Source organism: Adiantum capillus-veneris, chromosome 13 (assembly GCF_014529385.1).
Source record: "Adiantum capillus-veneris isolate H3 chromosome 13, ASM1452938v2, whole genome shotgun sequence".
Taxonomy (NCBI): Eukaryota; Viridiplantae; Streptophyta; class Polypodiopsida; order Polypodiales; family Pteridaceae; genus Adiantum; species Adiantum capillus-veneris.
Genome location: NC_140943.1, coordinates 65,510,791 through 65,519,009, shown reverse-complemented (window position 1 = coordinate 65,519,009; position 8,219 = coordinate 65,510,791). Strand labels below are relative to the sequence as shown.

The following is an 8,219-nucleotide window of genomic DNA, read 5'->3' as shown; positions in this document are numbered from 1 at the left end:
CTGTATCACCTTAACATTAAAATCTATTTTTTGCATGTCTTACTCTACCAATATGGGTCATACTAGTAGGACTGGAGAGGAATTGAACACGGGCCCCTCAGCGTGTAGAAATTCAAAATCCTCAGGCCTAACCGCATGCACCAAGATATCGAGCTGTAAGTGCAGTCGATTCACCAAACTAAAAAACAAATGCAGCGACCTCTCCGCCTCAACATTCGGCTTCGTATCCTGTTTGATGCCCCCCCTTTTGCTGATTCGTCACTGAGGTTGAGGCCACCCAGGCTGGCTCCACCCTCCCTGCCTCTACTCGCTCGTCATGCATCTTACCTTCGCAGCAGCATCGTCATAAGATTCTGATTTATGCATCATTTTTTGAAATCGTCATAAGATTCTCATTTATGTATCATTTTTTGAAATCGAGGACACATACTCATTGCTTCATACTTCCCTGCTGGCAGCCAGGGCCGAGCTCTTGGGATAGGCGATTGCTCCTCCACCCCGTCTTCCTCTTACCCCGTCTCCTCCCGACCCCTCGCCAATGATGATCCTCCACTTCCCCCAAGGCCACCAAATCCGCCCCCGCGAATGAGCTTGTGAAGTTGTACGATCCATCCCGGAGAATGTACCTTCCTGAGGTTTTGTTACAAGGATCTGACGTTCCTGTCTATCTCACTAGAGAAGTACCTGGAGACTATGGATTTGATCAATTCGGGTTAGCAAGAAACCTGCAGACTTTGACTAGTAAATATAAAGCTGTCCATGCGAGGTGGGCAATGGAGGGAGCAGCTGATTTTGTCCTTAGTGAGGCTTTTAAGAAGTATGGAGCCACCTGCGGAGGGAGTCTCGGTTATTTATGAAAGAGAGAGACAGGAACATGCCTTCGCCATGCTACCTATAGGTGATCTCGAGGCAATAAAGCTAGGAAAATTGCACGTGCAGCAGCATGAAGCATCGAAGCCGCAATGTACGACGCTTAGATGTCGAGAGACACTATGGAGGGTTTCTCCTGCTGGGAATGCAAGCTTAAGCTTCAACGTCCATGCCCCACAACCACATTGCAGAGTGTGTGCCGGGATCGGGAAGAGGCGACATGCTATATATAGCCAGTGGCTTGCAACTCAGGCAACAACCTGCATCAGAACAGATTTTCCATGATTTAATCGTTTCAAAACTCCTCAAAAGAGTCCGCGGCGGCGTGGACTGTTTTTGGGACCACTTTGGACCTCTTTAGGACGCGAACATGCCTTAAAGTTGAGTCACGAAAAAGAGAGAGAGAGAGAGAGAGAGAGAGAGAGTTTGAGCATCTAGTGTTGTCTTGTTTTGTTGCGGCCCGAGCGCGGACTCTTTTCAAGAGCTTTTTGGACCTCTTTAGGACACGAACATGCCTTAAAGTTGAGTCGAGAGAGAGAGAGAGAGAGAGAGAGAGAGAGAGAGAGAGTTGAGCATCTAGTGTTTTCTTGTTTCGTTTCTGCGATCGATCTAATTTTGAGCTCCTTCATCGCCAAGTCTTTCAACGAACTCAAGGGAGTTCTTTGACATCAATATTGGCGACAAGCAAGCAGGACTCATCCTAACACTAGAATGGTAACCTAACAGGACATAAAAGTGTCCTTTCAGGGTTTTGGGAAAAATTTCCAAAACCATAGTAGATCCACTCATTTTGAAAAATCCTTTCATGAGCTTATAGTTCAATAACTACTACATATGGAAAAAATGAGAAACTTGTAATTTTTCTCATCCCTTGGTCACTACAAGCCTCCAAAGTTGATGGACCAATGCATTTTGCTCAAAACAGCAATTTCTTACGGTTGATTGCATATAAATAAGAGTAGAGATTTTTGTAGGACATGAGATAAAGCCCCGTTAACTTCAATGGGTTGGTGACCAAAACATATGGTTGCTTTTACCTCACTAATTTTTTTTTGGGCAAAAAAATAGGTACAAAAAAGTTGCATTTTTGCCATTCTGCGGACCTATCATCAAAGTTTCTATAGTCACGCTCAATACAGATACTATATACATGTTTTCTTAGTTCCCTTTGGGCCTCTGGATTCAAAAGGAGCCATGGAGCATGTCAAAAGGATAATGGATCTCTTACAATTGGAACCTTGGGGGCAATGATAAAGTGCTAAATATAGCAAACATGAAAAAACTAGGTTTAGCATTATGACCTCTAGAAACCCATAGAAACTACTCAATATCTAAACAAGTTTGTAGTCCATGATTAGATATGGTCACTACCTACAAAATACACACAATTGACCTAAGAAACTAGCAATATTGAGAAAGTTATACTTGCTACTCTAAAATGTATCGTATTCTTCAGCAATCAAAAAACTCAACCATCATCATATACTATGCTATACTGCATATTAGGTCCCCCAAAACTCAAGAAAGATTAGCTTTATGTTATATATTACACTTACACAATCAAAATTGAATTTGGATATCAAGAAAGCCACCAAAAAATCATAAAAGTGCTAATTTTGGCCAAAAAACAGGATTATGCAATTCTTGTAAATTGGTTATAACTTTCAATTTTAACACTTAGCTCTCTCTACAAGCATCAAAACATGTTGAGAACTATGAAGTCCTAACCTCTAGCCATCTAAACCTCACAAACATGAAGTTTAGAGTGGTATAGTTGCCAAAAATTGAAAAAATACCAAAAACAGGACCCGTTTTTTCACATAGTTTATGTTCAAAAATGTTGTGCAAGAGTAAGGTTAATGGTGAGATCGATACTCAAAAAAAAAATGCTAAGTTTTTTTCAGCTCATAAGGCAACTTTGTGGATATATAGCACCTAGAAATTCATTTTCATACTCTTCAAATAATTCAAGCAAAATGGTCACTTAACAGGACACAAAAGTGTCCAAGGACATAAAAGTGTCATGTTACCATTCTAGTACTAATGGAGCTTTATGCTGACACTACTCCCAGAACTGTAGAGAACGTTAGGGCTTTGTGTACTGAATATAAGGTTTAGGTAAGTCTTACAAGCCTTTGCACTTCAAGGGCTCTTCTTTTCGACACAAGGTGATTCCAAACTTCATGTGCCAAGGAGGAGACCCGGGGGATTCACTATATATACAAAACGGGATGCCACCTGCGAGCCGACAACTTTGATAAAACCCCTATATATGACTCATATTAGGGAATATGGCCCCCCTTTTTACGCTTATACGACAATCAATGAAGAAAACTATCATACCCCTATCTTACGCATAAAATTTAGGTCTCACGTGATCTAACTAAGTAAAACTAGTCAAAGAGTGCATAGCATAGTGATTGGCAACATACTAAGGAGCCACTTCTATTGATAACTAGATGTACCCTCAATGTATCTTAGTTTGACTTTCAAACTATGTGCCCAATCAGCCTGCACTCTGGCTACTCTTCCAATTCTGACCCATCCAAGGCTAATGTAAATCAACCCTTGACCTGCTCCAAATCAGCCCTTATCTATGACTGGCTTGATGCAAAATTTGATGTGTGACCTTATTAAAAACTTTCCCAGAACTCATCTGAGTTCTAGTGCACACCGGTGACCAATCATTACAAGTAATCAACCCCGGTCAGTCCCCCACCCCTGCCTCCCCATATATATGATAGTCCCCTCCCTTATTTTAAGCTTGGGAGATAAATTATTGGGGGCCTACCCCTAACTTATACGCTTATGTAACTTGTAAAAAAAACCCCCTCCCTTGGACTTACGTGGTGTGGTAAGTTTTCCATGGTGAATCCCCCGGGGGAGGAGACTTCACACGTGGAGATGGAACTCGTGGGGAGTCCATCTATATTGGAGCTAAGTTTGCCGATCGGAGCTTCAAAGTCTTTCCTCTACACTGTCCAGACCCAGTGGCTCTACAAAAAGCATGTTTTATTTGGACGTATTTTTGAGGGCATGGATGTGGTGAAGAACATTGAATATGTGGGCTATCTGAGTGGCAAAACAACAAAGAAAGTGGTTATTGTTGCTGACTGTGGCCATCTTTCTTAGATTGGTCATATTGCTCATAGTATGATCATCTATTTTTAAAATAAATTCCTTAAGGTTTAGTTAAGGCTATGAAGCAAATGAATGTGGAGTTGTCTAACAAAAGTAATTGTGACTTTGGATTATGATCACCCCTTTTGGTCAAGGAGCTCTTTCTTGTACTTGTTGGCGGTTAAAAATGCTACAACAATGATTTGCACGCACACACACACACACACACACACACACACACACACACACACACACACACACAAGGGGAGGGAGAGAGAGAGAGAGAGAGAGAGAGAGAGAGAGAGAGGAGTTAAGGACCCCACCTTCATAAGCGTGGAAGAAGATGCAGTCCTTGTCTCACAATTTGTCATTTTACATCATCTTTCTTCTCACGGCTCCGCATTCTTTCTTTCATCTTTTTTTGCATCATCTTTTGTGCATGCCTTCTCTGTCACAATGGCTGAGAAATTGATTGGAGAGAAGATCTCAAAGTTCAAGAAGCTTACGATCTTTTTGACAAGCATGGCTATGGCAATATCACCATCAAAGAGCTTGGTACTATGATGCGCTCACTTGGACAAAACACAATAGAAGTAGTGCTACAAGAGATGATCAATGAAATGGATGTAGATGGTAATGAAATGATCGATTTTCTCAAGTTCTTGAATCTGATGGCTCGTAAGATGAAGGATATTGACTATGAGGAGGAGTTGAAAAAACCATTAAAGGCTTTTATATATAAGGACCAAAATGGGTTTGTTTTTGCTACAAAGCTTTGCCATGTGATGACAAATCTAGGAGAGAAGTTGACAGATGAGTAGGTTGATAAAATGATTTAAGAGGTAGATGTTGATGGCGATGGATAGGTGAATTATGATAAATTTGTAACGATGATGCTCTCAAAGTAGTGATTTTGACATGTGTAAAAGGCAAACAATGCACAACCATGCTTTACTGCTAACATGAGGAGTTTATATTTGAAGGCTTGATATGAAAACATTTTTTTTGTCCCGAAACACAAAAATGCTAGGGTGGATTCTTGAGTGACACAAACCTAACCTGGGTTGGGGGGGGGGGGGGGGGGGGCAGGGGTAATAAAAGTGTTATCATGAATGTGCGCTTTCATTTTCTATGCTTAAGGTGACAAAAGAAAGGGATCTTCTTTTGAGAGAAAATGGTGTCATCCTAACAAAGGTTTGCCAAGATAGCCTTCTTTTGCCTCTCCTTCCTAGTAACTTTCATGTGTCTTCTAGTGGTGCTCCCATTCCTAACCATAATGCACTACCACTTAGACTCACTAGAGGCATCATCTAGTATACAAAGATTTGATCAACAAAATACAACATAGTGTGGAGCATGTTTGTAGAACTAAGTGAGATTTCTACAATGAATTTTTTTTTTATTGTGCTAGCATGTTGAGTTGTGTATTCCTTCTTGCTCAAACTTCACTCTAGATAGCTTCCATATTGGTGTGCTTAGAATGAATTCTGTAAGAGACTTTGATATTTAATCAAGTCCAAAATGCTATTAGAGGTGACAAGGTATATAGTCTCCTTGAGATTTACTTGGATTAGTTTGCTCAATTTTTTATTTGCTCAAAAACCTCGCTCGCTCTTTGGAATTGCTCCTCATCACACGAGCATGGCAGAAGCTTGTAAATTTTTTGGATATGACAATATAATCTACTCACCATTGTGAGTTTTGCAAAAAGGAAAAAAGATTATACATGAGAGGACATGATAAAGCAAAAGAGATCTCTAAGGAATAAACCTTAGTGAGATTCCTACCATGCACTTGTGATACCATATCTCTCCTTGAACCCTTTGAATTCTATCATTGTGGGGGTCCAAGGGGGGCCTTTTTCAAACTTGTAGCAATTACTTTTGTTTGAAGTAAATTTTGGCTGTTTTAAAGTTTGTACACAGTCTAGGAGCTCATTTTGATTGTTTTCCTTTAGTTTCAAATTTTGACCCAAGGCACTCTTTGGAAGCCACTTTTGAAGGTGTTAGGGTGAGATTTTGGGAAATTTTTGTATGTAGGATTCTTTGAGTATTTTCAAATTTCATGGTTTTGATACTCATTGAAGCACATAGATTAAGGAAAAAGTAAGAAATATTTGTTTTACATCAAGTTTTTAGAAACTACCAACTTGCCGGTTGATTTTTGGAGAATCCAAGAAAGATATGACTTTTTTGCATCACACGACGGTTAAAGAACGTGACAAAATGAACTAATTCATCTGAGACAAACTCGGACAGATTCGAAGCCGATTGGGAGCTACAAGCCATTGAAAATAGCTTAAAAGTTCAACAAAAAACTTGTATCATGGCCAAGCACCTAAATTTTGTATCTATTTTCCATTTTAAGGCCCCAAGGTCTCTCAACAAGAGGGGCCACAAGGGTCAACCACTTTTTGTGGTTAAAACCAAAGCTTGAATGCTTGTGCTTTTTAGCACTTGTAACCCTTATAAACTTTAAATCCCGAGAGATTAATGATGAAGCAGAGAGGGAACGTGGCTCAACTTACCTGCTGAGAGAGAGAGAGAGAGAGAGAGAGAGAGAGAGAGAGAGAGAGAGACTTTGTAGAAGCTTGAAAAAGAAGGCTCTCAAAAGAACGAAAGCACCATGGACGCTGAGAAGCATGCTGCCTAAAGAATTAGGCACTGAGGAGAACAGTAGAACCTTGAACAACAGGGGAGACAAGGTTTAGGATTAAGTGCATTCCACTGTCATGGGAAAGAAGAGTATCACATCAAAAGGTACTTGACTCATTCTGTGACTTTGTGGTGCAGGTTTATGGGTTGCATGTGAGGTATTTTGTGTGTGAAGCAGGTGTTCATGGCATGCCCCAAAAATTGAATCTCCACACCAAGGAAAGTTTTGTTGTAGTAAGGAGGAGTTCCATCAGGAATATGGCCTTAGCCTCGTGGAAGAGGCCCCATGACAACTAAGCGACAATAATGTGCCCGAAGGCATGTGGCTCACCGTGTTCGAAGAGCCCCGAAGAGGAAGTCCAAGGGTACACTGTAAAAGAGTGAAGCAAGTGTTTTATGAGTCATAAATATTGCATCACCATAAGGTATACCAGGAGCCTCCCATAAATTACATTGTTTCTATTGCCTATGCCGTGCTTTTGTTCTAGAAAATTGCACAGCTAGTAGAACAACTCGGAAGAGCCCAATAAAGAAGAAAGACTAGGAAAGAAAACCTATCGCTTGGGCCATGTTTGGTGAAGAAGTTGTGGCCAATGTCATAAAGGAAGGCACTTATGCCCAGAAAGTTGATAGTTGGAGAGAGGCCAATGGGACCACACAAGTTGCGGCATCACCTCTACTCATTGTTGTGAAGCTTGAAGGGAAGCATGAGATAGAGAAAATGGCCACTACAAATGTGGATTTGCAAGACCATATATTGACAGCAAAGAAAATGGTTAGCACATTTAGTGAGAGGGTTCATGACAAGAAAGAGCAGTTGCAGAGAATAAATGTAGACTTGGAGGCGGCAAAGGCAGACAGGAAGGTCTCTCAGATGGTGTAGCTGCATTTCAAAAGAAGCTGGCAGATTCTCAATTCCAATTGGAAGCAACAGAGGCAGTGGGTGAAATTGCAAACATGGAGGAAATCATAAGACTCCGTCTGACATTAAAGCTGTAAAGGAAGTTTTATAGCTTCTAGGAGCTTCAGAGATGCCTGACTATGAGAAGCGTACGACAACTTTCCAGGAAAAGAGGGATAGGGTGCAATAATTTCTTGACTAGGATGTCCGCAAGCTGAAGTTCTGCAAAGAAATACTTAAAATGCTGGGGCAAAATCATGTGTACACAATTCATCCATTTCCCTTGTCAGACAATCATAGATCAAGTTGTCTCATCATCGAAGACGTTTGTGCATCCTGTGGCTTAGGATTTCCTTACAATGAGGTAGTGGGTGTTTGTATGCTCCAGTGCAAACACCCCTACTTTGATATTCTTTGCACATCTGTGTGGAAGTAGAAATATGTGCATGTAAATTGGTTGCCATTAAGTAATTGTCGATGTTGCACGATGAATGTGCCCACCCGTAGTTGCCAAGAAGTCTCTATTAGCTGGTATGTTCATTTGCAAACCTAGCTCACTTTAATGCATAATAGATTGCACCTAGACAATGGTGGGGGGAGCACCTATTGACATAGAAATGATCTTATAATTGGTAGAAACCTCCCATAGAGTGGTAGAAACCATTCTTGTACGA

At 40.8% G+C, this 8,219-nt stretch overlaps 2 pseudogenes; both read left to right on the top strand.

The window, feature by feature from the left end:
- The first annotated feature begins 620 nt into the window (after nt 1-620).
- LOC147444166 (peptidyl-prolyl cis-trans isomerase 2-like) lies at nt 621-4,002 on the top strand (annotated as a pseudogene).
- Nucleotides 4,003-6,964: 2,962 nt separating this feature from the next.
- Nucleotides 6,965-7,657, top strand: LOC147444165 (uncharacterized; annotated as a pseudogene).
- Nucleotides 7,658-8,219: the final 562 nt, after the last annotated feature.